At 30.2% G+C, this 15,535-nt stretch overlaps 2 protein-coding genes across 7 annotated transcripts in view; one reads left to right on the top strand and one right to left on the bottom strand.

Annotated features, from left to right (window-relative positions):
* Fbxl7_1 (F-box/LRR-repeat protein 7) overlaps positions 1 to 15,535 on the top strand; it is a 280,685-nt gene that overhangs the window by 48,021 nt on the left and 217,129 nt on the right. Inside the window, exon 2 of the mRNA XM_054225169.1 lies at positions 1,952 to 2,084. The gene's annotated coding sequence lies outside the window, so the exon portion shown is untranslated. The remainder of the gene's footprint in view (positions 1 to 1,951; positions 2,085 to 15,535) is intronic.
* The window catches only part of Npr1_0 (atrial natriuretic peptide receptor 1), a 144,819-nt gene that overhangs the window by 45,809 nt on the left and 83,475 nt on the right, over positions 1 to 15,535 (bottom strand). Inside the window, exon 1 of one of the 6 annotated variants that reach the window (XM_011193686.3) lies at positions 13,326 to 14,117. The exons of 2 other annotated variants lie outside the window; for them this stretch is intronic. The gene's annotated coding sequence lies outside the window, so the exon portion shown is untranslated. Of the gene's footprint in view, positions 1 to 12,998; positions 13,126 to 13,325; positions 14,118 to 15,535 lie in introns of those variants that run through there. 3 more of the 6 variants (XM_054225164.1, XM_054225166.1, XM_054225165.1) reach the window with 3 other exon arrangements.

Below are 15,535 nucleotides of genomic sequence, written 5' to 3'. Positions count from 1 at the left end.
AATCAAACTCGTTTAAAAAGAAGAGATCTACCTGCCTACTAAAGAGCAACGTTCTGCCAAAAAGCTCAAATACATTCTTGAGCTTACTTAGTTGTAAATAGATTTAAGATTTTAATACTTATTGTTAGGCTTTAAACAAAGCAGATTCAATAAATAAAGAAATATTGAAAAAAAAAAAAAATCTGTGTATGTGGTCCGATTTTGCCCATTTTCGAAAGCAACCCTCACATGGTCCCAAAGTACAACCAAGTTTCGTTTAGATATCTCATTCGGTTACTCGTCTCGTCACCTTGATCATTTTGATATATGTACATAACCCTATATCTAACTCGTTTAGTTTTATGACTTACAAACAACCGTTAGGTATGAATGAAGCGTGCGCTTTGTAATGCATCAAAAATATTTTCTTTTTTCAATTGTTGGAAATGAGTTCTTCAAGTGCTCATAAGTACATAAGTATTTTTATTTATTTAATTTAATTTAATTCAATTTTATATTTTATTTTATTTTGTTTTATTCTATTTTAATTTATTTTATTTTGTTTTATTTTATTTTATTTTGTTTTATTTTATTTTATTTTATTTTGTTTTGTTTTATTTTATTTTATTTTAATTTATTTTATTTTGTTTTATTTTATTTTTTTTTATTTTATTTTATTTTATTTTATTTTTTTTTTTATTTTATTTTATTTTATTTTATTTTGTTTATTTTATTTTATTTTATTTTATGTGCTTTGATTACATTCTTCAGAAATATGTATGTAGTTATGCGAATGATCAATTATTTCTAGCATGCTAGCATTTTGTTTTTCATTTGCTGATTGCTTTTTGTTTATGTCATGTAATTGTCATGTTCTGAAAAATGTCATGTAATCATATGATATTATTTCATCAATCACGAGACTTCATTAAACAAATTTTTGTAGTGATAGCTTTTAAAAGTAAACATTCTTTTCCACTTTAATTTTTTCATTTTAATAGTGTCTTCGATTTTTTTCTTGAACAAATTTTGGAGCGTGCCAGAAATAATACTAATGTGTAAATACAGGGTGTTGCTTTGTAAACATATTTTTTTTGTACTTTATTCTTGAGATATCAGAATGCAAATAATATTAAATGATAGTTGTCAACAAGTCAACTCGCCTTTCAAACTACCAGCAGTGTATATAGCAATATATAACAACTGGATTATCCAGATGTTGTCGCTATGTTTCGCACATTTCTATTTATATTATTTAATATTAACACATTTATTAATTATCAGTAATATTTAATAACGTGTGTTTATGCATATATGCTCGGGGAGTCTACGTTTTCTTATCGAATTAACATGCCGTAACAAACGTTTTTTTTGTTAGTTTTTTTGAATAATCGTTAACACTATTCAATTAGTTAATAATTAATATACTTTTAGAATTAGGGTGTTAATTGTTGATAAATATTGATTTGTCTATTTATTAGTTATAATAATTATGTATTGATATCACGTTCTATTTTTCACCACCTATTTAATTAAACGTAAACCATTTACTAATTTACTCAATTAATCTGCGCTCTCAAATAGCTATACATAAGTATCTGAAACTCCAATGTTCAGTTACTGTAATTAATTAATGAACTATTATCAACGGAAATGTCTTTGCGAGACTCCAAAATGATTGATGAACTTCAGACAATCTCGAGTTGGAACTTAAATTTTGTTAATTAAATTAATAAATAACCTATACAAAAATTTGATTTTGGTCTACGCTTGATAAGATGTATAGTAAAGATAGAAATAAAAGTACTAAATTAGAACAATTTGTGTTAGTATATTGTACAGAAAATTGAATTTTTTTCTGCTATACTATCAGGATCAAAATACTATATATATATTATCATTTAAACACTTTTTTATTTCCATACTTTCTCTTATTTTATAGCGATCATAATTCTCTTTCACCTTTTTACAGCTCATCAGTTCGCCTGCTGTTTGAAAAATGCTAACTGCCCGTTCACACAGTATGATATTATGATCTGAATTTATTGCTCGTATTTATTTCTACTTATATAAAGAAGCTAAATTATCACATTCCCGTAAAAAAGGTGAGCAATTAATGTTTCATTAGTACTTAATAGTAATTTTATTAACGCATACAACCATATGTATTTTGTATAGATAATAAGTAAATTACTGATAATTGAATTATCATGGTTCATGATTAATTGCCACAGTTATGCAGCAATAAAAATATATGCAACATATTTCATAATAATTAAAATACTCTCTTTTTGGCAACCACAATGAAATTTCATTAACCATTTATTCATTCAATAAATAATGCTTAATAAATACTTTTGCAGTCAAAAAGTTTTTACCAGAAGTAAAAATAGCTACCGCAGCTAAAATAGACTTAAGCTTTTCTATAATATTGTCACAAATATGTTGGGGTTCTTGTCAAATTGTGAGCTTATCAATCATTAAGATAATTAGATTATGTTATATGTTATTCTCAACCACCATCCAATTTATATCAACTGTGATAGGAAGACAACTAGAACTTGAGTAAATTGTATTTTTTACGACAGTTTAGTTAAGTCAACGATTCACAAATTATTTTCCGCACAGATATCTTTTATGCTTATTTTTAGAACAGCTGCCCACTTAAACATTTAGAAATCCATAACTTCCAATGGAAAAAGTAAATGAATAAGCATAAAATAAAATGTTTTTAGTTTCAAATAGCATTAGACTCTCACTAATTATTAACTAATGCGAAAGTTAATGCAGATATACATAAAAAATATCTTGATATTTCATTGGAAAGATTTATGGAATCAGCACGCTTTTGCATCAGATACGTAAATAAAATACTCAGCAATAACTTTTAGTGATACCCCAGTTAAATAATTATATGTGCATTTCGGTTTTTGTTTATATTTCTTATTCACTGTTATTTTTTGGATTTCGGTAAATGTGGAATAAAAGGTTGATATGTTACCGTTACTATGCAACGAAAATTGTTCCATACTTTTCTCGTTCATTGTAAAGTTACATTAAGAATGTGCTTGTGAATTGGGTATTGCATAGAAAATATTAATATGTGCAAAATCAGTTTAGTGGATCTTTCTTACTGATAGTGTCGCAGCAAAAACTTTTTTTGCAAAAATTTGTTTTCAAAATTATTGTAGGTGTATTAACTTAATGACTTATTAAAAATGTGATTACATTTATTTAACTTTAAGCCTAAAATGCCTCGTGGTACTAGTTTATCAGCCGAGAAACAAGTAATAATCATAGGAATGCATAAAAGCGGTTCCAAAATGGCTCTAGACCAAAGTGACATCGGAACTGTATCTCCAAATTTCTTAAAAACCCCACTAATTATGGTATAGTGCGACGCAGCGGACGAAAAATAACATTGACGAGCGGTGCGAAAGGATGATTCGACGGCTAGTAGTTGCGGACTTGATAAGCAGCGACCAAATATGCACCTAGTTAAGACAGAAAATCACAATAAATATAATTTTTCCAATTATACAAAAAAATCAGTTTCTGTAACACACCTCCATGTCACCTAAACCAACGCTAAAGAAAGACACAATAAAGCACATTTGAGGTTTGCAAATAAATACCAATTCTGTGCCGATGAGTGATAGAATACAGTCTTTAGTAACGAAAAAAATAAAATTTGGTCGGCCCAGGTCATTGCAAGAAATATTGGAGAGATTCGCACCAGGAACGACGGTCCTACTTCATGGACTGCATTTTGCTGCTGTGGAAAGCTATCTACATGTTTTATATTCACTCAAATGAATGCTAATATCAATGTAGATCTTTTGGACAGCGAGTTAATAAAATTTGCTGGCAATATTTATGGCATATAACTGGACATATATAATCCACACGAAGAACATCTTTAACTACCGGAAAATTCCGGTATTACAATGTGCAGAATTGAGTTCGAACCTAAATCCTATTGATGATCTCTGGGAGAACCTCTCTGCTCCTGTTTTCCACAACGGAAAGCAGTTTGAGACAGTACGTCACCTTAAATTAGCCATAAAGCAAGAATTTGCCAATATTTACATAACTATTCTGCAGTCAGTAGTTAATTCTCTGATTAAGCGGCTTAATTTAGTTTTAAAATATAAGTACAATTCTACTGACTATTAAAATAAACATTTCTTTCAGTTAAACTCAAATGTATAGGCTTTAATGGTAAAAATAGTAAAATGCACATATAAATATTTCCCATTAGCCTAAACTTCAATTCTGTTTTATATTTAAAAAAATTTTTTGAAATTTGTTAATTTTTTGTTTTTAATGTCGTATACATTAATAATAACAAACCTGCATACTCAGAAATATTTTGCAATTTTGTAATCTTTAATTTTTTTTGCAAAAAGTTCATGCACATATAATTATTTGACTGAGGTATATAGCTAGTTGATTAGTGAACTGCTTACTAAAAATGTATATAACTGAGAAGATATGTATATTGAAGTAAGAAAGCGATAATTTCGACTGTAATTGAACACTCTCGCAAATTCGTTATTTAATTTTATGAAGATAACACACAATTTGACTCATACACATATTCGGCATAAAGTCCAATAGAATAACGAAAATCAGCATATATAGTACATGTGGACTGGAGTAATTCCTGTACCGATTTCACTAATTTACACCACCAAGCTACATTCAAGTTTATACATTCTTGAAAACAGGAAAGTTTGTACTAAAGTACTACTACAGAAAACATTCACCCGATTTTATCCATTTTTGGCACAGAGGCACCCTATTAGAAGGAATACAACTCCTATGAATTTATTTAGAATATCTGAGAGATTTTTATTCGATCAAAAAAATGAGCCGCAAGCTTTGAGATCCTCATATTAGATATATGGGGCCTTAAAAAGTTTTTGTCCGATTTATTCGATGTGAAAAAATGTTTCCAATATCTTTACTGGTGTTTGATTTATATATTCTAAAGTGAACGAATCAGAAAGAGTTCATAATTGGCTTATATGGAAAATCGGTTGTGAACCGATTTCGTCCCATTTGGAACAACAGGATAGCAAGAAATTCTGTGGACATGGTAGTGATTCTTTCAATATCAACCCTCTAATGGTGCCAAGGAGCATGTGTACCAAGTTTCATTATGATATCTGAAGTTATTATCACATGTAATCATACATATAACTAGGGTTGCCAATGCACATAGTATCAGTCGCGTTTATACTAATCTCTCATGCAATATCTTCTTAAGGTTAATTACTAATTTATATCTTTGCAAAATTCATTCAAATTTCACGCATTCTACAATAGTTCTTCAAAAAGCGGCTACGTCAACTATATTCGAACATCTGTATATGTATATGCATTACTACAAAAAAAAAATCTTTCTTTAACAGAAGCAGTATATTTCTGCCAATGAGTTCTAAAAATATCTGAGCATATTGCTAGTTGCTATTTTTTAATCTACACAATGCTTTGTTGTTTTAACATTTGTGTGTAAATTTTGATTTCGTTTCGCTATACTTTGGAATATAACTATATATAGAACAAAAAGATGCACAAACATCGATACAAATGTTTGTAGTTAATATCTAATAGGTATTCCACATAATGTCGACAATTTGGAGATATTTTTTTAATTATTTGTATGTTCTCACAAATGTCATAATTCGCCAACGATAAAAGTACATACATTCATCATAAGAATCAGCAAAAAAACTGTGCAAACACTTGATATATTGTGGTAAACAAGCTTATTAGTTACTTTCACGCTGAGAAATGAGCTTGCAAAAATATATTCATTATTTTTACGAGCAGCAGCGTTGCATTTTTGTATTATTATTATTATTTTATTTTTGATAATTGTGTGTGATCCATTAGCGTATTTAGCTGTGTAATTTCACATTTTAGTTTGTATTTCTCGCAATGACTACTCAAAGGAACTTTAAGCGCTATTTTGGAATAATATTGAACTTAAGAGAGTTGTTTTGGTTGAAAGGTCATTCGGATCTGAGGTGCAGAGTGAATATTTAAATGCTATTATGTACGCAACTCGCCATTAATTCGATATTCAACTATTTGACGTATTTGTGTTATCTATACTTCTATACTAATATTATAAAGAGGAAATGTTTGTTTTTTTGTTTGTTTGTCTCGAATAGGCTCCGAAACTACAGAATCGATTTGAAAAATTCTTTCACCGTTGGAAAGCTATACTATCCCTGAGTGACATAAGCTATATTTAGTTTAAAAAAAAAAATAGGGTTCCTTACCAAAACTCCGATAATGTAAAAAAAATACCAAAAAACTTTCTTTAATCGCGAATGCTGCGAAAACAATTGAAGATATAACAAAGTGATGTACTACAATTTTGTAGAACTTATCATTATCTACAAAAAACGTCGCGACATCATATCTCTAACTATTATAGTTTTGTCACAATAAGCGATTTTATATAAAAAATTATTTAAAATACCGATACTTGAAAAGGCTCTTTATTTATACCTTAGTATTAATCCTTATCGAAATAAATGATTTATTATTTAAGATCGCTTCAAAACATTTACATATATAACTTTTTGAATTATTAGATTCTGACATTCCATTCAAAAGATATCACGAGTTAAAAATTTTGAAAAGCTGCTCGGCGGCTAACTATGCGTTGTAGAGTTGTAGGCGTCACTCGGGAACGAGAACGGCCAAACCGATCTGGCTAATTTTAGTCTTGAAATATTCGTGGAAAGCCGGAAAAAGATTAGAAAGTGAGTAAATATGGAAAAATTGCGAGGAAGATAATAATAAGAGAATTTTATTCGAGTTGACAAGAGAAAAGAGAAAACAAAAAAATAATATTTTGAAGGTTATCATTGTTACTTTGTTAAAATATTTTTGTTATTGTTTAATTGCATAAGGTCTTGTCGATAGCCCAACACAATTTGTAACAAATAAAGAAAGGCTAAGATCGGGTCCAACCGAACATTTTATACTCTCGCAATTTATTGATGTAATTTTATGAAGATAACACACAATTTGACCTATATATTCGGCATAAAGTCCCAAAGAAAATCATAATATAAATTATATAAGGGCTGATGTGATTCCAGAACCAATTTCACTCATTTTCACCACCAAGGTTAACGGGAATAGGGGTAACTTGGCACCTGTTAGTAGGCAAACAAATGGCACATTCGGCCTTGAAATTACTCCTAAATTGCAAATGAACAAAACACCAGTCGGCAAAATCGCCAAAAATAGCGCTATAATGAAAATTTTCCAAATATTCAAGAAGCCGCTGGAGGTACTGCACAGGACTTTAAAAGATCTTGATTGTCGATGAACGTTTTTGGTGGAGCCAGGAATCTATTAGCAGGTGATTTACGCCAGACTCTTCCAATTATTCCTGGATCCACTGTTACTGACGGGCTAATCGCATGCCTAAAATCATTTAATTTGTGGCGACACATAAAGAATCGTCAATTAACAACTAACATATGAGTGTTTTGTTGTTGGTAGTTGACACCTCGATGGATTAATAGCATTTCCAACAGATTTCTGTCACTTCATTGACTCGAAAGAGAAGTTTTTCTGACATGAAACCTCAATATGATAACCATAAACACTGATTGAATGACCTATATTGGTTAAAAAAAAAAAATATCGATGATCTTAATACGACAATTTAGAATTTCAGTCCAAGACAGTTGACACAGCTACAAACCAGGATGACGTAGTCAATTATCCCAAACTATTTAAAATTGCCTATATTATCACCACTCACTTGGCAATTAAAAGTAGTGTGAGTTGTCATCATGCTGCGTAACATAAATCAACCTCGAGTAATCAATAACGTCGCCGAAGCCAAGATTGCACCAACTTAATTTAATGTATACTTCAGCTACGAAAACGTGTGGTCGGGTCTGCTAGTAGTACATAAAACTACACTTTTGAATCCATTATGTGGTTTATAGACACCAGAGCATGGTGAAGTCAAATAATTCGTAAATTTTTATTTTACGAAGAAAAAAATATTTTAAAGTCATTGTTCTTTAACGAAGTTTGTTATTTATTCTTAACTAACATTTTCATTAGAACAACGGTGAATGTTACAAAAACAATAACAACATAAACAACAAAAACAATATTAAATTTGCACTTAGACTGTGCATAGAAAACAAGCTTTTCTGAAGCTAAGATACTCTACATTCAGGTCAATATACGACTAGCTCAGTGGTGCTGCCCCAGAGAATGTTTTCTGGCAGTGCGTAAGCCGGAACAAAAGGTAACACGTGTAGACAAATGCGTGACACAGATATATTTTTACATACAGATTTACGCTACTGGTTAAGGCCAAAATACTTGACGGGCTTAATTAGTTACGTTAGCGTCTAACTAAGAAAGATTTGCTACACTTAGACTTAAGATTGAATCATGGCTTTTACTCTCAGCACATAACATTTTATGTATGTGTGTATATGTATAGTTCTCCGAGGTATCTTGTGAATATATTCAGTTTCTCATTAATAGTATAAAAATAAGTGTGTTTACACACTTGAAATTGTTGACTCATTGTGAGTTGCTGTTTTGAACTTCGTGAGAAACTCTTCAAACCTGTTACTATAAATTAACTATTTTGTTGTATTTACATTTGAAAACTGCTGTCACATTTTTCCCCAAAATTATAAAAAATATATGTTTCCTCACTTTTAAGTTGTACGTGGAAAACGTAATAATTAGACGTTTCTTGTAAGTAAGAAGGTTAGGTTGGTCTGGTAGACCTGCAGGCCACTCATAGATCAGTTATGGTCCTTAGCGATACCAGATGAAGTGTCTTCACGTATTCTCTGAATAGTAGTCATCGTTTAGGATGTTGACGTGAATTTTAAGAGATTCTGAGCCTATATCCTCCAACTTATCATATTGTGGCCTTGAGCTAATTCAGTGTAATTAACCATATAATGCGCAAGATATCGATATTACAAGGATATTATATATTTATTTGGAATTACCTATACTTTAGCAACGAAACTATATCAGGAATATTTATTGTTGCTATAAAAACCAAAACAAGGTGGTCGAGTTATTTTCAATATGATTGTTTGTGTTACATAGAAGGCTTTTTTTGAATGTTTCAGAAACGTTCTGTATTGGGATGATAACTTTCACGGACCTTATTTGTCGTGAAGTGATGAATACAATAAATAATTGATCAGTTTTGAACATTCTCTTGAAAAATTTGTGATGAAGTGAACTTATGGTGGATTCCCCAGCAATTAGAAAATTAACCCAAAGAACTAAAGTAACTTAACAAATTTGTTTATGTTGAAATTGGCACATGTGCTTGGATATTTCGCAGAAAAAAAATCTAATCTAATCTAATTAAATATGTTTACCAAAAATAGTATTTTGGTTTCAATTTAATTTAAATTTTTGGTTTCATAAAGACATGTATGCTTAAGACAGATTGCCACTTTATAAAATGAAAAATCTGTAATTTTCTATTTATGAGATGAATGGTTGCTGGAGGGTTAAGTTATAGAGAACACATTCGAATGTGATAACTTTATTAATATGTATTTCATTTAAAAACTGTTATTTTTTTTAAATATATATCAGAATTAGTTTTAATTCTTTTATTTGGTGTCAGACTAAACTTTTTGGTGCAACCGAAATAAATATGTATATATTTTTTTAATTTTCAGTACATAAAAAATTGAATTCTTATTATTTATTTAGAAAAAATTGAACCCTCCGGAGCATAAGTGTTGGAGTTCATACATAAAACTGTTGTTCCAATTATTTTTATACATTTTAAATTGTCCAACAGAGGGTTAACTGAAATTTCAGGTTATAGATATTTATTTATTTATTTCCATATATTTATTGCCATCTATCTATTATATCTTTTTTTAATGTGATCGTGGTATACTCCTTAACTTGTTTAAGAAATAATTAAAATCGTCATTTTAATTCTTTTTTTTTTGTTTTATATTATTTGACAATATATTTAAAGCTTTATACATATGTATATATTAAATGCTTTGTTTTTACACTGCTGTTTGTGACTAAACATGTACGTACATATGTATGTGTGCGTTTGTAGAAAGTTATGAGGGCCAAAACAAACAAGCGCATATTTACAGGTATAAGTGTGTATGTGTTCGTGTTAATTTGGAAATGACAAAATCTTGTAAATAATTTGCATTAGAATTGAATGTTTAATTCAAATCACTGCATTTTAAAATCTTATTTATTCGCACACGGTCTCTTTATATTCGCACAATTTCAGTTATATTCAGGCGTTTGTATATATTTCAGTCGGTTTGGTTGTCTATACATAAATACATACTTATTTTTGTCATAACGGGTTTTAATTTTGCTCGACACTTTGACAATATTATACTTTTAAATGTTAAAAAATATACCTACAGTATCTGTTGTTTCAAGTTTTCTTTCAGATCAAATATTTGAAATTAGTTTTGATTTTAGCTGGTGAAAAATTCATTTTCAACTTTTGATTAGGAAAATAAATATTTTTATTAATAAAAATATATTAAATAAATTAACTAACGGGTGATTTTTTTGAGGTTAGGATTTTCATGCATTAGTATTTGACAGATCACGTGGGATTTCAGACATGGTGTCAAAGAGAAAAATGCTCAGTATGCTTTGACATTTCATCATGAATAGACTTACTAACGAGCAACGCTTGCAAATCATTGAATTTTATTACCAAAATCAGTGTTCGGTTCGAAATGTGAAATCCGCTTTTTTATCGACAAATTTTGTTCAGCGATGAGGCTCATTTCTGGTTGAATGGCTACGTAAATAAGCAAAATTGCCGCATTTGGGGTGAAGAGCAACCAGAAGCCGTTCAAGAACTGCCCATGCATCCCGAAAAATGCACTGTTTGGTGTGGTTTGTACGCTGGTGGAATCATTGGACCGTATTTTTTCAAAGATGCTGTTGGACGCAACGTTACGGTGAATGGCGATCGCTATCGTTCGATGCTAACAAACTTTTTGTTGCCAAAAATGGAAGAACTGAACTTGGTTGACATGTGGTTTCAACAAGATGGCGCTACATGCCACACAGCTCGCGATTCTATGGCCATTTTGAGGGAAAACTTCGGAGAACAATTCATCTCAAGAAATGGACCCGTAAGTTGGCCACCAAGATCATGCGATTTAACGCCTTTAGACTATTTTTTGTGGGGCTACGTCAAGTCTAAAGTCTACAGAAATAAGCCAGCAACTATTCCAGCTTTGGAAGACAACATTTCCGAAGAAATTCGGGCTATTCCGGCCGAAATGCTCGAAAAAGTTGCCCAAAATTGGACTTTCCGAATGGACCACCTAAGACGCAGCCGCGGTCAACATTTAAATGAAATTATCTTCAAAAAGTAAATGTCATGAACCAATCTAACGTTTCAAATAAAGAACCGATGAGATTTTGCAAATTTTATGCGTTTTTTTTTTAAAAAGTTATCAAGCTCTTAAAAAATCACCCTTTATTAGAGAATTGTATGTATCAAGCACGGATATTTATTACATACTTTATACATATTTTTCTGCAGACTGTAATTTATACTAGTGAAAGTTTTTAGAATAATTCCTTGTTTTCAAATAAATAATGAATATTAATTTTATACTATGAAATTTTACTTAAGCGAGTCATCCCATGTGATGGGCTCAAAAAATTTTTTTTTAATCATTAATTGCTTTCTTAACAAATCGAGAATACGGTTGTAAAGTAATTTTTAGAAATTCGAAGTCGTTTGAAGTAGCTGTCCGAAGCGCTCAGTCGGCAGCTGGAAACTTTGAACGCGTTTTTCTCAAAACTATCTTTTTTCAATGTTTCCTTCATCGTATCTCAAAAACGGCTTGACCGAAGGATTTTAAATTTGTAGAGCACATTCAGCACATGTAAACGCATGGAACGCTCTATTATTATTTATAAATTCGAAAAATTTCACTTTTTTATAGCAAAAACATACGCAAAAAAAATTGAAAACAATTTTTTGGTATCTTCACTTGATCGTGGTGAGTTCCATGCATTTGAGCTTACAGATTAAAATGCTGCTACCTTTTTTGTTTACGATCAGCCGGAATCGTGGAGGAAGGTCGATCCCATTTTTTCGAGGTGGGAGCGTTCAGAACCCGTTAAAAAATTATTATTTTTTTTTTATTTAAAACAAAAGAATCATTAATTATAATAAAAGGAATTGTCATTGAATTGTCAGCAACATGTAAAAATTCAGCACATAATGTCATTTAATATTTTAAATAGTTGATAAATTAAATAACATTTTCTAAATATTTTAAGTAATTTAATCGGATTTTATGTTTTTCGACATTTTTTTAAATAATAATTTGTATAATATGCAATTTATTAAATATTTTTTTTTAAACGCTGTGAATTATTTCGTACCTACATTGTTGAAATTTGATCTAAGTTCCAATTAACTAAAAAAAAAATTTCACAAATCATACATTTATTAATTAATTTTTTTTTATTATTTTTAATATAATTAAATATGAAATAATCGATACGATTAAATAAATCTATACGGTTTTTATTTTATCATTAAACTTTGGTTCAAGAAAGTAGATCGGGTTTCTACAAAAACAAGTGGGACATATAAGAATTGAATATTTTTATTTTTTACTTTCATTATATTAGCTTGTATTGAACTTTTAAATTGAACTGCTTTCTTAAAAAAAAATAAATATTTTCATTTAAATATTTTTTTATTATTATTACCACATTTTCATATTATATTTATATATTTTCAGTGACTAATTTCTTTTTTTTAATTATTCTTCTTCGCTATTGTAAAAAAAAATGAGTTAATATTTTTTTAATATTTTATATATAAATAGTTTTGCTTTTCAATTTACGTTTTTTGCATGTTTATTTCTTTATTTTTATTCTTTTGTTTTAATTTTCAGTAAATATGTATTTTTCTTATTATTATTTTATAAACAATTTTTTACACACACATTTGTTGTTGTTAAATTTGCATTGTTTTACGCGACGCTGCAATTTTTTTTCATATTTTTCTGTTTTTATTTTTATTATACATTTTTATTATGCATTATTAATTACACAGTTTGGATGCTAAAAAGCCTGTAATTAAACAATTAACGTTGTTCTGCTTCGTTATATACATATAATATATAGGTATATAACAGCAGAGACTGATAAATATTGGAATTTTTCAAACACGTGTTAACACACTAGCCACTTGCATTAATTTTTATTTACATATTTATGTACATATGTACATATGTGTAGTATATAATACATATAATTTATTTATTACACACACACACTTTCTTTGCGCAATTAAAATATTTTCCGCATATTGTTTTCGAACCACTTTCGTTGTTGTTGCTGTTGTACGTTATTTACGCAAGCATACTTCCAAATGCGTATGTTTGCAAATACAATATTCATTTGTTTATACAAAACATCATCATTATGTTAATTTATTAATGAAATCACAAATTGAAATGCATTTTGATTCGAAATGACAATTGTGTCATCATTTTAATTTCGATATTGACAACAACCACTACTACGACGGACGATTGATACGGCGCGGCGATAATGGCAGATGATGACGAAGAAAAGTCCCAAGTTTCGAGTCAATCAATAAATAAAGCAACAGTTGCTGGTAAGGTATGGAGATCGCGCCGTTGTGTCAGCAAAAAAATATTCTGAATGCAAGCTTTAACTTAGACTTTACGGAAATCGCACGCGTTGCCGTTAGAGTGCGTCGTCGATCTATTGTGTGTGCGCGCGCGTTCCTAATCAGCAATCGACGCGTACAACAAGCCGCTTAACATTCGATAACACACGTTCGCTAGCGCAACTCAATTTAAACTGAGTACGCGTTTTGTGGCTGACGAATGGCAAGCGAGTTGATGCTTGGCCAAGTGCAGCGCCGGGCCGTCCGTTGAAACGACGAAGTCAATGGTTAGCACGAAGCGTTTATTTTGCTCTGCGGAGCAAAAGAATAAAAATGCGCAAATAAAAATATGAAGCAAAAGTAATTTCGCAAAGTAAATGTGAGCGCGCATTTGCGTTTGCATTTTGAGAGCAAAAGTAACACTCAATTACTTTGTGAGTGAGTTGTGTGAGCGGTGCGATGCTTTTGTGAGTGGGGACGATGGAGCTGAGTGTGTTGGCTGCTAAAATCAAAAATCAGCTGTTGAGTTTAAATACATATGTATGTTGTTGGGAGGAAAACATCTCTTCGATTTTTGGGCTCATTTGTTGATCAAATGCTATTCCCGAGACTGCGCCTCATCGGCCGGTGGAATTCTCTAGGGCTAGTGTTACTAAAGGTTTCGGATAAGTGTCTTACCGACATATTTAACATCACTTGCTTATCGGACTATTCTTAAAAAATATTTAGAATGAGTACGAATACAATTTTGAGTATGAATATGCGTATGAGTATGACTCATAATCATGCATACGTTAGAGTGACTTCAAATGACAAATGTACGTAAATAAATAAAAGTATGAGTATAAAAATGAGTATAAATCTGAATAAGCGTAAAGTTTACCAGAAATCGCACTACTATGTATACAGACTCATTCATAAATATGTTAGTGTATGTAAAATCGGCAAATAATTTGGTTAAAAAGAAATTATTTAATAATAGCGTGTGTTTTGCAATAAAGTTAAATTTACAGATGTGCATTGAATTTTTATTTGAAATTGAATTTTATTTTAATTAACCCGCAACGCTCGGATGCGGATACAGGTCGCACCGGAAACTATATAAATAAATTCATTGAATGTTGGCAATTAAAGTTTTGATTTTCGTTGTTAAAGTTTTTATAGTTGGAAATGTTTACTTTGTGGGTGGCGTTGGGCTGGGTTTTTGTATTAATGGGTTTGATTATTATGATTCAATAATAATTTGTATGTAAATTGTAGATATATACAAAATTATTATTAATTGTATATGCACAAATAGGAATTTCATCATTATTGATGTTTTTCTCAATAGAAAGCGATCTCCACTGGTTCAATCTTTCTTGATGATCTACTATAGAATACTGTTATATAGTCTGATAGCCTTTTCACACAGGAATCAATTGATCAATTAACTGGCTTTTGGTCGATTAAAATGCTGACTAAAATCGATTTACCAAACATCGATTTACCAAATAAAAATCTGGATTCATTTTTAATTTAATTTTAATCGACTTGAAAATGAAATACAACTCTGCGACAAAGACCGTAATTGTAATTATATAGCTGGCAATGTGAAGGGCAGAAACTGGTTTTGAAATCAAAATTTTAATTGATAAATTAATTTGGCTGTTTGAAAAGGCTATAAGGCTCCCATTCCATTTTTACACTCTCGCAACATGTTGCACAGAGAGTATTATAGTTTTGTTCACTAAAGGGTTTTTCTAAGTTCTCCATACGAAGGTTGGTATTATAGATGTGCAAAATAGAACCATAGTCACGCCCACAAAATGGCATTAACCGAAAACCTATAAAGTGCTTAACTAA

The sequence above is a fragment of the Zeugodacus cucurbitae genome, chromosome 2, assembly GCF_028554725.1.
Source record: "Zeugodacus cucurbitae isolate PBARC_wt_2022May chromosome 2, idZeuCucr1.2, whole genome shotgun sequence".
Classification (NCBI taxonomy): Eukaryota; Metazoa; Arthropoda; class Insecta; order Diptera; family Tephritidae; genus Zeugodacus; species Zeugodacus cucurbitae.
The sequence above is the reverse complement of the archived record's forward strand: the minus strand, read 5'-3'. Positions and strand labels throughout refer to the sequence as shown.